Source organism: Cyanistes caeruleus, chromosome 4, assembly GCF_971803275.1.
Source record: "Cyanistes caeruleus chromosome 4, bCyaCae1.hap1.1, whole genome shotgun sequence".
Lineage (NCBI taxonomy): Eukaryota > Metazoa > Chordata > Aves > Passeriformes > Paridae > Cyanistes > Cyanistes caeruleus.
The window spans coordinates 37,763,630-37,782,787 of record NC_141704.1 but is presented as its reverse complement, the minus strand read 5'-3'; the positions used below and the strand labels follow the sequence as shown (position 1 = coordinate 37,782,787).

The 19,158-nt window shown below is 38.4% G+C and overlaps 1 long non-coding RNA gene across 3 annotated transcripts in view; it reads right to left on the bottom strand.

Annotated features, from left to right (window-relative positions):
- Positions 1 to 19,158, bottom strand: part of LOC111933889 (uncharacterized) — a 49,766-nt gene that overhangs the window by 7,789 nt on the left and 22,819 nt on the right. Inside the window, exon 9 of one of the 3 annotated variants that reach the window (XR_015286455.1) lies at positions 2,226 to 2,328. The exons of 1 other annotated variant lie outside the window; for it this stretch is intronic. This is a non-coding gene — a long non-coding RNA (uncharacterized LOC111933889). Of the gene's footprint in view, positions 1 to 2,225; positions 2,329 to 12,886; positions 18,529 to 19,158 lie in introns of those variants that run through there. One more of the 3 variants, XR_015286454.1, reaches the window with a different exon arrangement.

Here is a 19,158-nt window from a genome sequence, read left to right as displayed (position 1 = left end):
TTAGAATTAGCAGGTTTCATACTATCTCATCTGAAAGAGCAAGAGTGTGAGAATGGCACTTGGTCAGTATAAAGGGCCAGGCTGCTCTAGGATCTTGTCTGTGGCAGGGATTAAGCAGACGATGGAGAAGACTATGTGTAGTGATACTTCTCCAGGCTATTCCTCAGCAGTTTCTGGTGCAGGGGCTTTTGACCCAGTGGTGGTGGGTGTCAGCTTAACAGGTTCCAATGGAATCCTTTTCCGTAGATTTGCTCAGACTCATATTTGGTCAAATATTCCTAGTTCCAGTGCTAGCATGTGGTCATCTTTATATTGTCATTACCATCTTGTACACACGAGAAGATTTGTCAATAAACTTTTTTGATTTTCCACTTTCCTCAGTCCTTCTGCAGAGGTCATGTTTTTCTGCCTTTTGTTTGCCTTCCTTAGAAATCCCTCCATTTTTGGATGTATAATGACCAAAGTGTGGTGCAGTGCTCCAGACTAACCTCAGGAGTGCAGAGTATTACCTCCCATAAAATACCAAACCGTTCAAATATATTTGAGTCCATATAGAAAGAAAAATCTTTTCAGATCTTCCAACTCTAGCTAATAGCATGGCAAATGAAAATATTTGGTCTGATGGAGGAAAAATATTTATTCAGTGTCAGCAGGATTTGGTTGGACAAAGTTTTTCTTTGTTAACAAAACAAAAAGTTGTTAAAACAAAATTATCTCCCAACAGCTGCCACCTGGTCTAACACAAACTAAAGATGCCAAACACTTGTTTAAATTTCAGCTTGACTTTTCAGAGCTTTTTTGGGCTATGATGAATAAGCATGTACTGCAAAATACGTTATCACACAAGAAATATGGCAGTGGATATATGGATATCAGAGATCAGACTGAAGGCCTCTGTGGTTAATTTTTAAAATGCACGGTGGTGTGCATTATTAGTTTTCTCATTATATTTAATTCCCTCCTATATATGTGTTTATTTTGCCACCTTGGATTTTAAAGGCTAAAAACGCATTTGATTTCTTTGACTTGGAAATTTGTGCAGAAATCAGATAAGAGGTAGTGGTAGTGTAAGTGTGATAAGACACAGTCACAGCTAGGGGTGAAATCTACCTCCCGTGAACTTTGCTTTATAGATAGATAAAGTAATCTGGGTTGAGCTATAGCTGGATATGAAGCTGTTCTTAATGTGCTGCCTTCCCTTTCACACTGCCATGGCCCAGGTTATTGGCAGCTTATCAGAACACAGGGTGAGCGCAATGTTAGTCCATGTTACACTTTCTGAATTGAACACAGCATTCTGAAAAAGTGACTACAATTTACTAGACAAGGAAAAAGTTTCTCTGTTACGAAGTGGCTTATTGTAAAAGGGTTGAATGGGACCAAAACTCGAACACTTTCATGTGATCAGCATATTTTGACCCTTGTACCTTCTCAGCTTTAAATCTTAAAGGCCTCATGGGCAGTTTGCTTTAGGGGATGCATTTCTGTGACAGCTTAAATAACTTCATGGACATGAAATACCAGTCCCTCATCTAGACTGGCTTTTGTAACCACTCAGTATTTAGGATATGGATAGATAGGACTGGAAGTGCATCAGTGCTTTAACTTGCAGTTGGCTTCCTCAGTCCTAGTGAGGATGATACCGCTCATTATTTTCCTTACTCATTGTGATTCCTTTTGTTGATGTTGTTATTCTTGAGGCCTAGGCTGCCCAAGACCATTTGCATCTTGTTCCACAAAGTTTCTAGGAACTGTTTATGATACTGCCAGTAAAACTGAAATTACTGTGCCTGGTTTTTTTCTACTTCTTTGTTTCACCCTTCTGGACCCTCTGACACCCATGGTCCTCTCCCTTTACTTTTTACTTTACTACTCTTAAGAGGTTCAGGTTTTAAAATAACACACAAAATCTTTTTACATGTATTTGTAACATGAATAACTAGATTTAGAGTTGTGTACTGACTTTTTCACTTGAAAACTGAAACAGCAGGCCAGCACCGTAATGGGGAGCATACAGTCAAAACAGAAATAATAATCTATAGCAGCTCAAATTTATACCGCACTCTTGGTGTATAATGGCTCTTATAAATAATTGTGACTTACTGAAAAACTTTTTAAGTTGCATTTTAAAAATAACTGCGACTCTAGTACAAGGTCCCAAAATAAGTGTTATTAGTTGGCTTGATCTGTGCTCAAATCTTAATATTTAAAGATTGCTTCCTAACCTTCTCCAGCTGCATGGATGAGAACTGAAAAAATCTCAGATTTCCAAAAGAGAGAGTGACCAATCCTTTCCGTTACTTTGTGCTATTAAGGAAAGGTCCATTCCTAAATAAACAAAAAGAGAAACGTCAGTGCTTAATATCTTCAGTAGCCATTACTGACAGAGAATCATGCATTTGATCTCAACAGAAGCACCATAAATGTGGACTATTTATAATGTTTGGTATCTGTGTTTCAATAATAATAATAACAGGCTTTAACTGTATTATGGGATAAAAGCCAGAAATCTACAAACTGTCCTGTAGATCTTTCATCCAAAGGCACAGCTGGTGAAATTTAAACAAGTTCGTGTTGGCTGTTCCTGCACTGCTCACTATGACATTGTAGTCCAAGTTTTTCATGTCCCAGTGTGGGTGTTCACGGGTGGTCTGCAGGCACCTGTGTGCTTGAGTTGCACAAAGCTTGCAGTGATCACAGAGCAGTGCTGAGTGAAACCTAAATAGGAACAGGATGTTTCACAAGTATTTCGGGTTTATTGTCTGTCTTCCTCTATTGCAGCATCCATGTCATATACAATTCCACTCGTGAACTTTTGCCTTCCTGCCTTTCCTTTTCATAGGCCTCAGCTGGAGAGGGTTTTATAGTTTGTTTCTCACCTACAGGGCTATCTGTAATGCACCAGGTAAGTTATCCCCAAAAGAAACCTAAACATTGGTGGCCAAACTGCAAAAGATAGGGCCTGGGCTGAAGAAGCTCTTCTGGTTTGACCACTTCTTCAAAGTGTTCTCCTGAGGTGGGTGACCACTGGAGTGCTGAGCTAGATGTGATGACTCTGCAGGTGTCTTTCAAAGCTCCAGTTTTTACTAGGTCTGTCCTTTACTCTGATTGTCTCTCTCTTCCCTCTTAGCTGCCTTCAGCTCTTCTCCAGTATTTTGTTGCCAGCTGCTGAGGAATTTGGCCACTATTTTTCTTCAGTTCAGAGGCCTTTGTCTAAACTTTATGAAATGATAGGCTAGAGGGAATCCATGCCAAGGTGCTGCTGTGCATTCTCAGTCATAAACTTCTAAACAGAAAGGTTCTTAGGGCTGGTGCAATGTCTGTCCTGACATTCCTTCCAGGAAGCTTTGACCTACATTTCAACCTGGCCTCCTATTTCTTCCTGGACTTCAGAACATTCACTCCCAGGAATTTCCTTCCCTCTTTAATGATTATAAGATGGTAATGGCTTCTCAGCAAGACTGACCCTCAAACACATGTTCCTCATTACATGAGCCTTATTTGTTCTTTTCTACAGGAGGGTGGCACAGTCGTGGCTGAGCTGCCTTCCCCTAAACAAGCTTGCTGCTTTCAGCAGTAGAGGCTGAACATGTACTCTCCAGCTGCTGTGCCAATGTGCTTTGGCTCCACAGCTGCCTGATCTTAAGCTTAGGAAGCACTGGGATCTAGCAGTTGTGCTTAAACCTTTCCCACTGGTAAAGAGCATGTGTTTTCAGAATACAAGTATTACTAAATCTCCCTGAACTGAACAATTTTGAATTTTTATTGAGGAGCATAAACAAATTATATCTTAATTTAAGGGGTTTGAATAAGCTTTATAAATATATATGAATCTATATATATACACATACACTCACACACACCCCTTATGATGTTGATGTGTACTTCTAGGTATCCCACTGTAAGGTTTGTCTGGCAAAGAGGTTGAATTTTTCTCATATCAAAGTACCCAGTTACTTACTTGAAAGGTAAACAGAAACTTAATTCCTGCTATCCAAAGGAAAAAGAATTGTATTCTACCAAACAGTCTATGTGGAAGTATTTAAAACCTGATTTTACATCTTTTATTAGAAGAGCTGCTTCGCTTTTCACTTATCAAGGCTTTGCATCTGAGCTGCTTTGAGTGCCTGTATGCCCATTTGCCCTGTCTTAAACATGTAAACAAATACATGTTCCTCAACATCTCCTGCCTGCTAAGTCTTAGCATTTCCCAAAACAGGGTCTAAAGGCAGCATAGATTGCCAAGGAACCACAGGGAAGGGAAAGAAAATAATCTTGATAAGCTGTTGCTTAATTGGCTAATAAATGAGAGCTAAAATGTTAGAGGAAATGTTCAAAAGAACAAACTGCAGCAAGAGACTTCTGGCAGGGCTACAGAGAGGAATCACATGATACATTCTGAATTTTGCAGACACTGGGAAGGATCCACAATTTCTTGTCCATGTGGAGACAGGAAATGCTCACCAGACTGGTAGTCTTCAGCAGCTTTTTTAAAAAAAACCTCTAGTTTATCTGTGTTTCATTTCCACAGAAACACTTGGTGCTGCTGTCTCAATCTGTGTGTAATCAATCCCTGCATCTCTTCCATTAAGTTCTGTGTGAAGTCAGCCTCCTTCCTTCCACTGCAATGAAAACTTGTGTGCTTTGGCTCTGTGGAGTCTCCCCTGCACCCACCCTGCCAGCTGCTGATGCTGCTTTAAACACGGTTCATTTGAGGAGGTTTTAGATCAGCAGGTCCTTAAAGCAGGTGTGAAGCCTGGGGGCTGGCTGTGCTAGGGCTCCAAGATCTCAAGTTCTGGGTTGGATGTAGGCAGTAACAGGAAGACATTCTTGGATGCTGACCTTGTGTTGTGATAGGGTTTCCTGCCTGTGATACTTTTACAATTTATTTTGTTTCTCTTTTTTGTACTTTCATTTACCTCATTTACATTCTTTTTCCCATGGATATGAATCAGGACGTGAAGTGTTTTTTACATATTTAATTGTGTACATCACCAGGGTTATTTTTAAGCAATTTTAAAATTTGTGCCTGGGTTTCCTTAGTTTCAGAAGTAGTTTTCTCACCTATAATGCTAACCACTTTTAAAGTCTTTTTGGTTGCTATTATTTCTTCAGCATCTGTAATAAAATTCTGCCTTACTAATTAATGCCTGTATCATTTTTTCTCTGTACCCTGTATCCCTGACAGTTGCCTAGGTGGAGTGGATGTGGCTTATCTATCCTCCAATTAGTAATGATTAAATGGAATAAAGAATGCTTATACAGGGATGCAAAAATGCTGTATGAGCACTTTGCTTGATTTTTAATACAGAATTTTAGTTATAATTCCACTTTCATCCTGAAGATTAAATTAACTTTAAGCAATCCTGGCAATAGTTTCTGCAGTATTTTTTTGCTGACTCCTTGGTACAAGCACTTTAGTAATGAGCACTGGTTACTATTTTCTGAATAAGTGGTTACTGAAGAAAGAATGTTTTTCTGTGTGTCATATGCTTCTCATTGTACCTTCCCATGATCCTTCAGAGACCTCTGTGCTGTGGTAGCTGTTGGCAAAACCCCTTTTAGCATCACCTAAATGCCTGTGTAGGTGGGGCTTTAGGAAGAAAATAATGTGTCAGTTGAGGATACTGGTAGCAGGTAGATCTTTAATCCAGAAACAGGGTTTAGGTGCTCTGCAGTAGATATATTTTACTATATTCTATAGTCTCCTAAGAGACAGCCTTCCTTTGTAGGCTTCAAAAGTGACAAAAGAGTGGCAACAGGGCAGAGTGGCTCCTTTTATCTGGAGCTTTTTGGTTCCCTCTTAATGCTTAGACTTTTGTGTCAGACCTTACCAAAGGCTGTGTTCTGCTGCTGGTAGGAGCAGCATCAGGAGGCTGATGTGCACCCCTTCCTGTAAACATTCCCTGATCTGGTTTTAGGGTCAACAGCTATTGACCACTCTTCTCACTTAGGTATGACCCACTCTCACCTAATTCACATCCCCAGGAAGGAAAGCTTAAAAAGTTACTGAAGGGAAGAAGGGAAATAATTTGATCATGAAAGGCAAGAGGTGAGGGAGGAGTATTTTTTCTTATCTTTTGAATCTTGCTGCCAAATTGATGCATAATTCATTGTGCAAAAGTTCTTGCTTACTGTTTGCTGTTTTCAGGTTTGTGTGGTTTTTTTCATATTGAATACTGAACAGATCCAATTGCTGCTGTTAGAAGGAGATGTCTGTCTACCAAAAAGGAATCCATAATGTTTTCCTTTACTTGGAGACTTCTTGAATGCTAAATTGCCTGTGTGTATACTTCATAATGTACCATATGCAAATATCCTTCAGGAACTGATACCACACTTCAGTCAGTATTTTCTATGTTAGAACTGTATGTTTCCTATACTGCCAAGAATGTATATATATCTATGAAGACTTAAGATTGTATCTTTTTGAGCAAGCCTCTTTCTTCAACCACCTGAAACTTTCTTCCTGTTTCTCAAATTTTCTGCTAATTTATTAGACTCTTGTGTTATATTGTGTACTTTTTGTATCAGTTGTATTGCTGTATTTCTTCTTTCTCTCATTAAAACCTGTTCTTCTCATCCTTCTGCTGTGCTGCTTCATATTCAAAGTACTCACACCATACCAAGTAACCTGAATCTGGTGTATTGGGTCAGCGTGAGGTGGATCCAAACCAGTCCTAAAAAGCCGGTCATTCAGACTACTGTTAAATTGTTCCACTGATCCCAACATGTAATCAGCTGTATTGTATTAAGCTTAATTTTGGAGCATAGTCTGTACTTTTATGATATAGTAAAGATGAAACCTGGAATGGACTCTCAAGGTATAAACAAATGGACAAGACACAAAAAACGTACTGAATGATGAAGCCCGTAAGTCTTACAGATGGTTGTTTCTGCTTACATTCACTAAGGTATTGGTGGGCTTCCTAAAGGAAGCAAATTTTGAGGAGAGATTTGTAAGAGGATTCCAAGAGCTATTTTTTCCTAAAAGTATGGCCATCAACCGAAGTAGGTCAGTTATCTGTGCCGTCTCCATGCTTAATTCATCACACAGGTAAATGAAGCGTACTATTCCTGTACCACAGGTAAATGAAGGGGAAAAAAAATAAATGCAGATTAGGACCTGTTTTCTTACTTCCATTAAGAAACAGCTGATTTACAAACAAGAAAATGCTGTCTCACAAGAAATCACTCCATGAACAGATAGAGAAATGACAGGGCTTTTTTTAATCCTCCCAGTGAAAAGCAAGATCTTCAGTTTTTCACTGATGCTAATTCCTTTTTAGGAGTGCAGTATCTTCCCTAACCTGGAGCTCTCAACAGGATCTCTTCCCCACAGAATGGTGTACAGCAGGAACGAGTTCAAAGGTCCTGTATAGTGGACCCAAGGTATTGAAAGAAAGGAAGTGAACAGAACATGCATATACACCTGTTTGTTGAGTATCTGGCAAATTTTGAGGCTAGGAGATCAGCTGGCAAGATGGGAAAATACCAGAAGCTTCTGCTCTTGGAAACTTGAGGATGAAGTTAATCTCATCTTCAGCAGCATCTTTATAATTATGGTAGAGTATGTGGAAATTGCTGTGTCACCTAGCCTTGGTTTTCACACAGCCTCTTCAACACCCTCTCCTTCATTAGAACTATTCCTGTACCACAGTTGCACATGAAAGAACCCCATGGAATGTCCCAGTCCATTTAAGGATTTCTTGTCATGGTGTTGTGGTAGCAAGGAGCAGAAGCACACAGAATAATCATGCTGGTTCTGACCACACCTGACATGGGTTATATGTAGGTGTAGAGTAGGCAAATGCCTGTCTGTGCAACTGCATACATTTGCTATTTGCTTCTAAAGTTGCATTTAAGGATGATGCCACAGTGGAAAATATTAAGGAAAATTCTAGTATAGAAAACTAGCACAGGGAATTTCACAGGCCAGCGTAGCTTTTTGAATCACTCACAGAAGTGTTTGCAAAAACACCCAGCCTAAAGCTGATCCGTCCAGACCTCAATCAAGAGCACTTGACTTGGAGAGAAAGCATGGTAGGCTAGTAATTAACGTGTTTGAAAATGTTATTGTTAATTATCTGTTATATTTAATCCCTGACTTCCCTACCACTCCAGTAATTGCTTTGTGGGCACAAGAAGTGACAAGCTTCCTTCAGAGATGAATGGACTGCAAATATAATATATGCCATTGTTTGATATAAATGAAATACATTGTTCTATTAAGTTAAAAATAAGTCTAAGAAAGAGACTTTCCATGACCTGTCTAAGCTAGCTGAAAGCAGCTCAGCAAAAGACTGCACAATTCATTTTGGCCTATATTCTGTGTGCTTTGTTGTCACTGTTATCACTTGCTTCTTAGCAATTAACAGTAGCTTAATAGATCATCATCATCATCATTGCCTGCATGATGTATTGGTTAAATCAAGAATGGAAGACAGTGACCTTTGCATTCATTCCAGGCACTCTGAAGTTTCAGTTTGATTACTGGCTTGCATCAGCTTTAAATTGAAAATAATTATATGGTTCCCAAAAGCCACGTAGTAAATAAATTGCAGAAGTTACAATTATTTCCTTTTCCTGCCTGTCTTTATTTCTGCTTTGAAAACTTCCATGAAAGAGCCAACTGTTGCAGCACATGCTTTAGCTCCTGGGAATGCTCCTCCAGGAGCTGTATGCTTAGTATGAGGATGTGAGGTATTTGACCATCTCCTGCTGTTTCTCTAGGTTGTATTTCAAAAGTTTCCCTGCAACTATTAATGAGGTGAAGAAGCTAATTGCTAGAAGACAACTGGCTAAAGTAATTTCTCCTTTAATTGCAATTAAATTTTTATGACAAGTGCCAAAATATAACAGCCCATAAAACAAGTCTTGGTCAGACATGCACAAAGAAACGGGATGAGCCAAGGACCTCTCTGTCTTTTCTTGTTTCCTCCTTGACAGTAACTACCAGTAAAGATTCTGTGACTCAGCAGCTGGGTTTAGACAGCCCAAACTGTTGAATGGGACAGGAAGGAATATATACAAGATGGAGAACTTGTAAACACACCAAAAATGTCCCAAGTACTTTGATACTGAGACTGCTGTACTTGCTGCTGAGTCACAGCGTTTTATATTTAAGAAACTAAACAAAGAAGCCAAAGGTCTCAGAATGAAATGATTAAAACCAAGTGCTGATGGAAAGTAAAATACCTGAACGTGAAATCACTTGGAAGTAATCCATGTGATAATCACTCTTTGTCTTAGCTATTTTTTTAGCAGTCCGTAGACTGCTTGTACCCATTGATAATAGAGTTGGCAAAAAGCAGCTTTCCTTGGATGTACATCTGCCAAAGAAGAGAACAAAAAATTGCTGAATTGGCAAGAGCAACCTCTTATTGTAAATGAAGATGATAGATTGAAAAACAAAGAGGGTTGTTATGTAGCCTGACTTACAACTTTATTATGGCTTTTGGCTTTCACCTTTCACAACTTTATTGTATAAAATATTTCATTTTATTTAAGAATTAAAACTCAGATTCTTCCACTCCTTCCATGATTTCCAAAGAGCATACGGGAGTGTACAAAACAACATTTTGCATGCTGCTTCATGCACTATCAAAACCCACCATCCATCCTGGTAACATTTCAGTTTAGGTGTATCATAATATGACATATTTGAAGATGAACACAGGAAAGTACCTTAGACATAGGGAAAAACATCTGTTTGGGTTTTCTTTTCATATGTTAACAGAATACTTTTCTTCAATTTGTTGTTGTTGTTGTTTTGTGTTTTTACCAAGAAGGAGTAAAGTAGGATATCCTGCTTCTAACCTTCTGTAAGTAGCAATGAATTTTCCTGTTTAAATACTGTATTTCTTAGGAAACTTTTATGGAGAAGAAAGGTGACAAAGATTATTTTGACAAGTGATTATAAACCTATAGGAATTAACTACTACTTTGATATGCAAAGCCATGAATTTTCAAAATGTGGGAAAAATCTGAAACTTTAGCAACTTTTTTCTCCCTAGAAAAGTGAATCACAAAACTAAAGCAAATTCAGAGCTGTTCAGAAAGATCCAGAAACATTTCCCAACTCTTATTTCCACAGTTTTGAACTTGATTTTGATTCTGAAGTGAATTTCATGATGTCTCAACCATTTGAATGTTTCCTGAATCTGGTATTTAGATTTCTATCACATTATGACACTCTCAACAAAGCAGATGAGTTAAAAGCCAAATTCTGTTTTGTGCTAAAATTCTTAAACAAGTTTGGTTAATGATGCATTTTGTAGTAAAATGTCAACAAATGAAAGGAGGCAGCCTTCTGGATTTTTAGTGTTTCTAATCACTTTGGGTTTTAGTGACAGTATCACACACTAGTCTATGTCCCCAGATTCAAAATTACCAGAGCAAGTTCAAGTAAGAGAAATAATTTTCCAACATATTGCAAAGACTGTTCCACACAGATACAACATATGGATGATATCAGACTTAGGGCTTGAGAAAAAAGCCTGCTGAAATACTAGATACAAGAAGAAAGGTGAGAACAATAGCCTTTTCTTGGCCAGTGATGTAGTTGAGCTGGATTCATGCTGACATAAAGGCCCATGTCATTGTTCTGGCAGTGTAAAGGAGTCTTTGTTTCAGAGAAAATTAGCTGAATTGAATTAAAACTGTAAGGATCATTTAAGCTGATGTACTATCCAAAGCTGCTTGTGTTGTGGGATGTTCCCAATATTAAACAACTGGAAACCTCTGGTTTACTTCAGTGAAGCTCTCAGCTTGCAGGACTCTATGAATACTTCAGGATAATGCATATTCAAGCAACAATGGATGTATTATTCACTAGAAGGAAATCCAGAGGACCACTGAATTGCCTTCATCTTACACTCATACCGGTATGAGTGTATGTAATCTGTAATATAACCAGTAATGAATGTAACATAGAACACTGTTTTTACTTATGGGTAATTGAGAAGGGGAAAAAGCATATCATGCATTTTTCAGTTTTATAGGCAAAAAATATTATAGTATTGTTTTACTCAACTCTGAAACATTTTTATTTTGGTTGAGTAGCATTATTCTCATTACCATGAAGAGCTTTATTTACCTGTGTGAGAGGAACACTCAGAGCAGTGCAGATTTGGAAGTGATGAACAGTTACATAACATAATACATGTCACAATATATTAAAGGTCCTCATTTCTCTGTCCTCTTGTTTAAATTCACTGCTGGGAGCTGTGTCAGCATCGTAACAAAGGGAATCCTATAAGCTGTCCTTGGGGTACAGTTTTGAGTGTACGTCAGCAAGTGGAAATGACACCAGCACTTGGCTTCAGCTACTGATTCTCTGGCTACATGGACTTTTTTATGTCTGTGTTCTTTCCCTTAAGGCAAATTTTTACTCATTTCTTCTAACTTTCCTGACTCTTGATTTTCCTATTCTTATTTCATTCTCTTCCTCATATCTTGTACTATGTTTCTCTCCTTGCCTTTTTTTTTTTTTTTTGATAATGCCTCATCCTGCTTCCCATAACTTCCCTTTCCCTCCCCTTCCCTGTCATGTTTTTCATGACACAGATCATCCAGAGCACTCTCTGTCTCTCTTACCATTCTCCCTCAGTTCTGCATGTTCTTGCCTATGGTGGGAGCTCAGAGAACATGAGAAGAAACCCCCAGCCACTTCCAGCCCAACATACCACCTCTGCTCCATACACCAGGAATTTGTCCTCACGTGTAGTGTTGTCCAACTGAACCTTTCACATGGATGAGGAAGCCCCACCCAGCCCTGCTCCCAGTGTTGGCTTTGTGTAACCATGGCCATTATCCTACTGCCAAAACGTGGTAGGGTTCACACTGGTTGTGTTGTTTCATTTGGAGCTCTGACAGCGTTTCAGTGTGGCTAGCGATGGAAATGATAACGAGCAGATAAGGAAGGAACCTTCTGCCACTGTGGGATTGCCTACAGAGGGCTTTGCAAACTGTACTGCTGTTCTCTGATACATGTGGTCCATAAATGTACAAACTGAAGAGACTGATAAAGGGGTAGGTACCTCTGTTCCAAAAATGATCCGATACATGAATGTACACTGCATTGAAATTTTTCTAAGTGAACATAAATGAGAAGGCTGCCTCTGCCTCTGGCAATCACCGTTGTTGTCAGAGGAATGTAGCCCTTTCCATTACAATTCACCTGGTTGGGTCTGTGACGTTATGACACGGAGGAATTTCATTATTCTATCCACCATAAGCAATAAATTTGTGCCTTCAAGCATAAAATTCAAGAATGCTTGAAGCTTCGCTTTGCTTGCATGGTACGTAAATGTTACAGATAAAGTTTTCCAGTGTTTTTCAAGTTCCTGTCATCCTTATTACATTCTGCAACACATAACTATCACAGGCTGGCATTTTATGGCATAAAAATTTTAAAATTTTGCCTTCTACAGGATGCCTTTCTGGCTTTCTTCACCTCTAAAACACTGGGAACTTTTAAAATAAGAAGGTTCATTAGCTAGCAGCTCTCAAGGTCAATTTTTCTCAGTAAGTATAAACTGGCATAGAAAAGCTTTTACTCCTACTAGGATAAATTTAATCCAGAGTGTTTTAAACCTCAAGTCTTTAGTAAAAGCTGAGAGATAAATGTGTATGGTGGCATTTTGGAAGGAGGGAGATTTTTTTCTCCTCTCAGAGCTAAATATAGTTCTGGCAAATAGCCCCAGACTGAAATTCTTGAGAGAGTCAAAATAAGCAAGTCAGGGCAAAGAGGAATGTTTTTTTCTCCCTGACTAATTCTTCCACATAAAAAGGTGAAAGGTCAGAGATGAACTTTAATACTAATGAAATTCTGAACTTCTGTGCAGTAACATGTCAGAACATAAAAAAAAACCAACAAAAAAAGTCAAAATAAAAAGTGTTTTATTGTTGGCAACAGTGGGTTGGTTTTATAAGTATATGTATCTCCATCCTGATTTCTTTGAACCTTTGGGAGAATGGGAACTTTGAGATATGAAATACAGACATTAAACAATGCACAGTAGGGGTTTTGTGAGTTCAGCCCAGCCCATACTTTTCCTCTTATGTGCCCTTCTGCATCATTCCAGCTGACTAAAGGAGTCAATTAAGGCTGTCTTCAAGTTATCACAAGTTCTCTTTCCCTAGCGTTTTTTGACCGAGACGGTCATTCTTGAGGTTAATTTCCTTCTTCCTTCTGTCGAGGAATATTTCATATGGATTACCGAACTTCACATGCTCTTATCATAAAAACAGTTCTGTTGATTTAAACTGCCCCTTAGAGAGGCAACTGGACAAATTCATATGTGTGTGTGAATGCACATTCAGATATTCAATTAGAAAAGGCTTGCTCATGCTGAAGTTTATTTAAATTTAATCACTGTAGCTGAAATACATTTAATGAAAGCTTTTTATCTCTTTGGGTTTTGTAGTACCACCCTTCTTGGGCTGGTAATGTCCAAACAAGATAGTTGAGCTGTCCTTTTCACAGTATAGATTATCTGTGCTGGTGATGATGACATAAAACTTTTAATCATCATGGGGTGTGCAAATAGCAATCTAACTGGTGAAATACAAAGTATAACTCGTAAATTCAGCAATGCTGGAGTGGCCAAATGCCTATCAACCAGCATCAATCTGCAGGAAAGCAAGGAGAATGGCCAGAGCTCCAGAAGATATGACCAGTAAAGAAAAGTTGCATAACACGAACTTGTTTAACATACAGACATGAAGATTGAGTTCAGGATTACAATTACTGGAGACAGAAAAAGACATAAAAATATGACCCACTACAGAAAGAGAGAGAACAGTCTGTTCTCCATGTCTATGTAAACAGAGCAAGAAAGAATAGGTTTTAACTATAGGAACTAAACCTAGATAGGAAAAATTGCCAAGCAATAAGAGAATAAAGCATTCAGATATATTTTTGTAAAGATATTGTGGCTTCTCTATCACTGAGTCTTTACAAACAGTTAAACCAGCAAGAGTGGATTTCAACTCACCTGAGGCTGAATCCCACAGGAAAGAAACAGGCATTTCCAGCATGTGATTCATCTGACCTACTCCTACTGTACATTGGAAGGAGATAAATTCCACTGTGGAAGTGCCTGTTTTTCTTCAGGCACTTGTGAAAGAATCTAGAAAATCAATTCAAGTCTAAAGGTCTGTTTTGTAGATGTCTACAGCTCCATCAGGACTGTACCATCTCTGTAATGCCACTGACTTAGTTGATTTTGTACTGATAAAAATGTCAAGGCTTGGTGACTTTTCCAGCTTATTTCTAGACTATGGAGAAAGTCAAGAACTGTCACTACATGCTTGCCTAAACTAAAGGCCTAACTGAAAACCAAATTCAGTAGGATGAAAGCCTATTCAGTAGGATGACAGTAACAAAAATTTGTTATTGATTAATGCCTGTTTGGCTGAATACTTTGGAATGAGATAGGGAATAATGCAACAGTTAATAAGCAAAGAAGTACACTGTCACCACAAAATAAACAAAATGTCATTCTTAATCAAAGAAACCAAGAGTAGAAGCAGCATAGATTTCCCTCTAAGTTCCTGACTGGCCTTTTCAAAATACCTTTCAAGAACAATAAAACTGTACAAACAACTGATGTGTGTATTGTTAGGTTCTCTATAAATAGAGGATTCCACATCCTGGGCTTATTTCTTAAACATTACTTTTACTGGAGAAAAATTACTAAAAGCACTGTCATCTTGATTATCTGCAGCAAAAAATGGCAGAAACTATTTTGAATTCTATTCTCAGAAGACTCCCATTCAACTCTTCAATCTAGAAAAGTCCAAGTTCACTGGTACAGATTCCTTCCATGCTATTGATAAGCTGCTGAATCAGCTTAAAGCATTCAACTTGTCTCACAATGAGTGCACTTAAGAAGCTGGCAAAGCTGGAAAGTAAATGCAGTTCTGGAACCCAGCCTTTCTTTATAAAGTTTTGGATCTGAAGAATCAGTTGAAATGAAATTAAATGAATTGGTGTAATTTTCCCTCACCCTTTTCAGGGCAGTACTCTATTTTTCAAGGGAAAAGCATAATGAAAACTTCACCTGTAAAGATCCTCATGCTGATAAATTAGCTTGGCTTGTACAACCAGTTATAAATGTGCACTGCACCTTATCACTATGCTGTCTTCATATTTTCAACCTAGACTCATATAGGAACAGCAATGAAAAGTTACCAATGGATTTAATGAAATTTTCTTATGTTCCCCATCTCAGACCTGCATGCTAGAACACTGGCTTGCAATGGGGAAGTTTGGGATTGGTTAAGGTCTGACTGGATTCACCTGATCTTTTATGGGAGTCTGGTACATACTCATATCTTGGGGGACAAAACCTATGGATTCTCCTACTCTTCATCCCAGGCTGTGCATCTATGCTTGGATGGCTGATTTCCCCACAGATACCTGTTTATAGGTGTGTATGGGTTTCACAACCAATGGCAAATGCAACAGGTGTTACTGAGGGCAAACTTTCTCCTCTTCCTGTTTTGTTTCCTTTAAATTTTTCCTCTTCTAGCTTCCTCACACATTTGGTGAGCTTGTGCCTGGTTTTCACACTTAGCAGGTTGCCAGTGGCACAAACCAAGCACTCTGCTGCTTGCTGGAGAGGTCTCTGTCATTGTTTGAGATAAATGGAGAATTGGGACTAATGGACCAAATCCATCTGTACGTACACTAAGTGAACACTAAGTAAGTAACTTTCACAGCCCTTGTTGCTTTCTGCAAGCACAGGAACACATTTCCAGACCCATGGATATGGATTAGACCTCAAGTCACTTTCCCCTCTCCATCACATCATGGTGTCAGTTTGACATGCTCCAGAAACTGGAAAATGCAGTTTTTGAGAATTGTGCTGCTATAGGTGAGTCTGTCACATCCAGAGGTGATTATACATCTAGAAATGTAATCATTTCATGCCAGTGCCACTCAGCCAGCTCTTACAATATTTAACCATTGTTCCATACAGTAGGGCACTGATGGGGGAAAGAGGTATCTTGGCTGAAGTTCATTCTTAAACTTCTAAAACACTGTTTTGCATGTGTGTATGCATGTAAGCACACTGTATTTTATTATGGTAGGGTTCATATGTTGTCCTTGTTGTTTCTTCACAAATAGTTCATAAATACCAAATTGCAAATTACAAAGAAAAGTCATCTACTTTGGAAAAAAGAGGAATGAAAATCCTATGGGAAACAAAAGTGCAGGAATGTTTGGTGTTTGGTGGTTATTTTAATGCACCTCAAACAGTGCTTTTGAAAAGCCACTTCTTGCAAATGAAATGTTGGTTCCCTTCTTCCTCCTGCCCCTAAAACACACAGCTCCCTAACATTTTGAAAGCATGGTAATTAAGTCCTGGCTGAAGATCTTTAGATGGGGGGCAGGGGGAAAGAGTGGGATTGTCCATATGGCAGGAAGTACATGCCACAATCAGGAGAAACAACTGCCCCAGGGAGCAACTACGTTATTGTGATGCTTCTGTAAAACCATTTCCTTGAGGCATCCAAGATACTATATAGAAAGCTGTCTAAAGGCAAATGTTTAATATCATACAGCATTTCCTTCTTGCTTAACATGTTCATTAAAACTTGAACTTAATTCCTTTCTTTTTGAGGCCATGAATTCCTTCTCTTAAACTCACTTGTATTTATTTAGCTGAACAATAATTTTATAGGAAATTAAGGATGGACTCTGTCCTAAGTGTACTAAGAGTAGCCTTTTAAATCATTAAACACAGAGACAACTGTGTTTCATTTTGAAGGGTTTGTTTTCCTGATCATCTGAGGAATTTCCAAGGAACAGAGGAAATTAGTTATCTGCCTCTAGAAGAAAGTATGTAAAATTAAGGATGTTTTTTATATTTTACACAGTTTGAGAGAGATCTTCCCTTCCTGGGAACATTAGTTTTGCTTCATCGAGACTTTACAAATTAAAATATATACAAAATTGTTTGATATATGTTGCCAAGGATGACTTCAGAGGTAAAGAACTTTCTTCTCATGAACTCTGTGAATTTTCCTCCCTAATCCTAAAATTTTATCCCAATTAAAGCAATAACCTTGCATATGCTGGTATAAAAATAGATGTGCAGGATTATACTAAAGGCTCATTTAACTTGTCCACCATCCTGTCCCTGTGAATGGCTGGTAACTGGAGGAGGAATGAAACAACATTTAAAAGAAGATCTTTCTTTTTGTGATATCAGCCATAAGCAGTTAACAATTTAGGGGACTTCAATTATCAGGGGATTAACAATGGAGGGATTTCCTCAACCAAAAGCTGTGTCTGAGCCATCGCTTTTCATGGCTGCCAGCAGAGCCAGCCCTCAGGAATGTATCTAATTCCATTTTGAACACTTTTGGCCTCCACAACATCCTGTGGCAAAGAGTTCCACAATTTAATGATGTGCTGTAAGAAAAAGAACATCCTTTTGTTTGAAATCTGCTGTTTATCCCTTCTTTGCTGTGTCTGATCAGTCTGTGCATTCAGAAACAATCAATAATTATTTCTTATCCCTTTGCCACACCATTTTTGCTTTATAAATCCCTCTTATCTCATCTTAGCCTCTTTTGTGAGCTTATTTAGCCTTTCATTGTATAAACAGCCATTCTATATTTATATCAATTATTGAGATGTGGTGAAGACAGTCATGTGCTGTGTATCAGAATCTCAAGAATAGTTTATTTACCCTTTGACTAACACTGTGCTTGCATTATAAAGAATGATCAAAACTTTTCAGGGATTTGCCAATGAATGAGTCTTAGATTTCTTACTTCAGTGTTAAGAGCTGTCTTTATGAATAATTCTGATTCTTTTTCCCCACGTAAATTACTCTGCACTCAGTGACTAGCAGACTACTAATTTCATACACCAACTGATTATCAATTAGTGAGTATTGCACAATGCTTCTGGAGCTGTCAATAACAAGTTTTGAACATTCCAGACAATCAAGCATGACCTGAAATTTTGTCATCTCTGGCACATGACAAATTTTTCAGAAATACAGAAAAGGTGAGTTGTAGTCTACCCTAAATGTAGTGACTTCATTCTTTACGACTACTACTTTTAAACTGCAATAGGCAAGTTCCAGATCTTAAGCAGAGCCTGTGTTGTTGTCCAACAGAAAAGTACCATAGCCTATTTTAGAATCCAGAACTTCTGAATATTATTTATTACTTTGCTTTAGAGCTCCTCTGGAAATGACTGTGACCCTTTCCAATTTGTGACTTCTGGTAGAGTTGCATTTGACAGCTTATCCTTCTGGTATTTGTAGGTCACTGCTGTATGCAACAACACAGGAGAGCTGGAGCTGCTACTTCAGGCAGGTTTTCTTAGTGTGCCCCTATCCTCGGTATCCTGCAGTATGGCTTTGGTCTAGTGTAACAAGCCAGTCCTAGGAAACTGTTCTAACTGCTACTGCTCTTGGTAGGTTAAAGCTGCTCCAGCTGAGCCTAGGAACAGCTGGGTGAATCTGTCTGGAATTGCTTGAAGATGGTTTGAATATCCCCCTGGAAACAGCAAAGAGAGCTCCATTTGTATGGGATGTTCACTCATCAGCTGAAAGGCCATAGGAGTTGTAACTAAGTGAAGTCGGCTCATGGGCTGATTATTTACCATCTGAGAGACATTAGGAGTGTTGATAGGAAGGACTATTAACACATTCCTTCTAAAAACAAACGCCATTCTTCCTTAAACAACAGTTAGTTTCTTGTTGAAGCAAAAGAACCAGCCTTTGTTGAAGAAAAAGCCACCTTGCCCTTACCATTCAGCTTTTAAAACAAGTAATTAAGACCATGCTGACAGTCTAATTAGGTTTTAGTTTCTACTCCTCATGCATCTTTCGTTTATATATGTATCAGAGGAGGACTAAAATCGAGCATATACTGCTGTCTAATCTTTGTAGCAGTGAATTACAGGTAAAGTAAAAGTAAAAATGACAAAATCTGCAGAAAAAAACAAACTAAAATATTTCCCATATATGAGAATGTCTTTAAATTATTTCAAAAAGTAGTTTGTAAGCTGTTCTAAGGATTAAATAGCCAGAAAAATTGCATGTTATCATGATCTTTCTTTCAAAACTGATAAATTATTTCCATATGGGAATGCAAAAAAGGTAACATGGGACAGAATCAAACTGC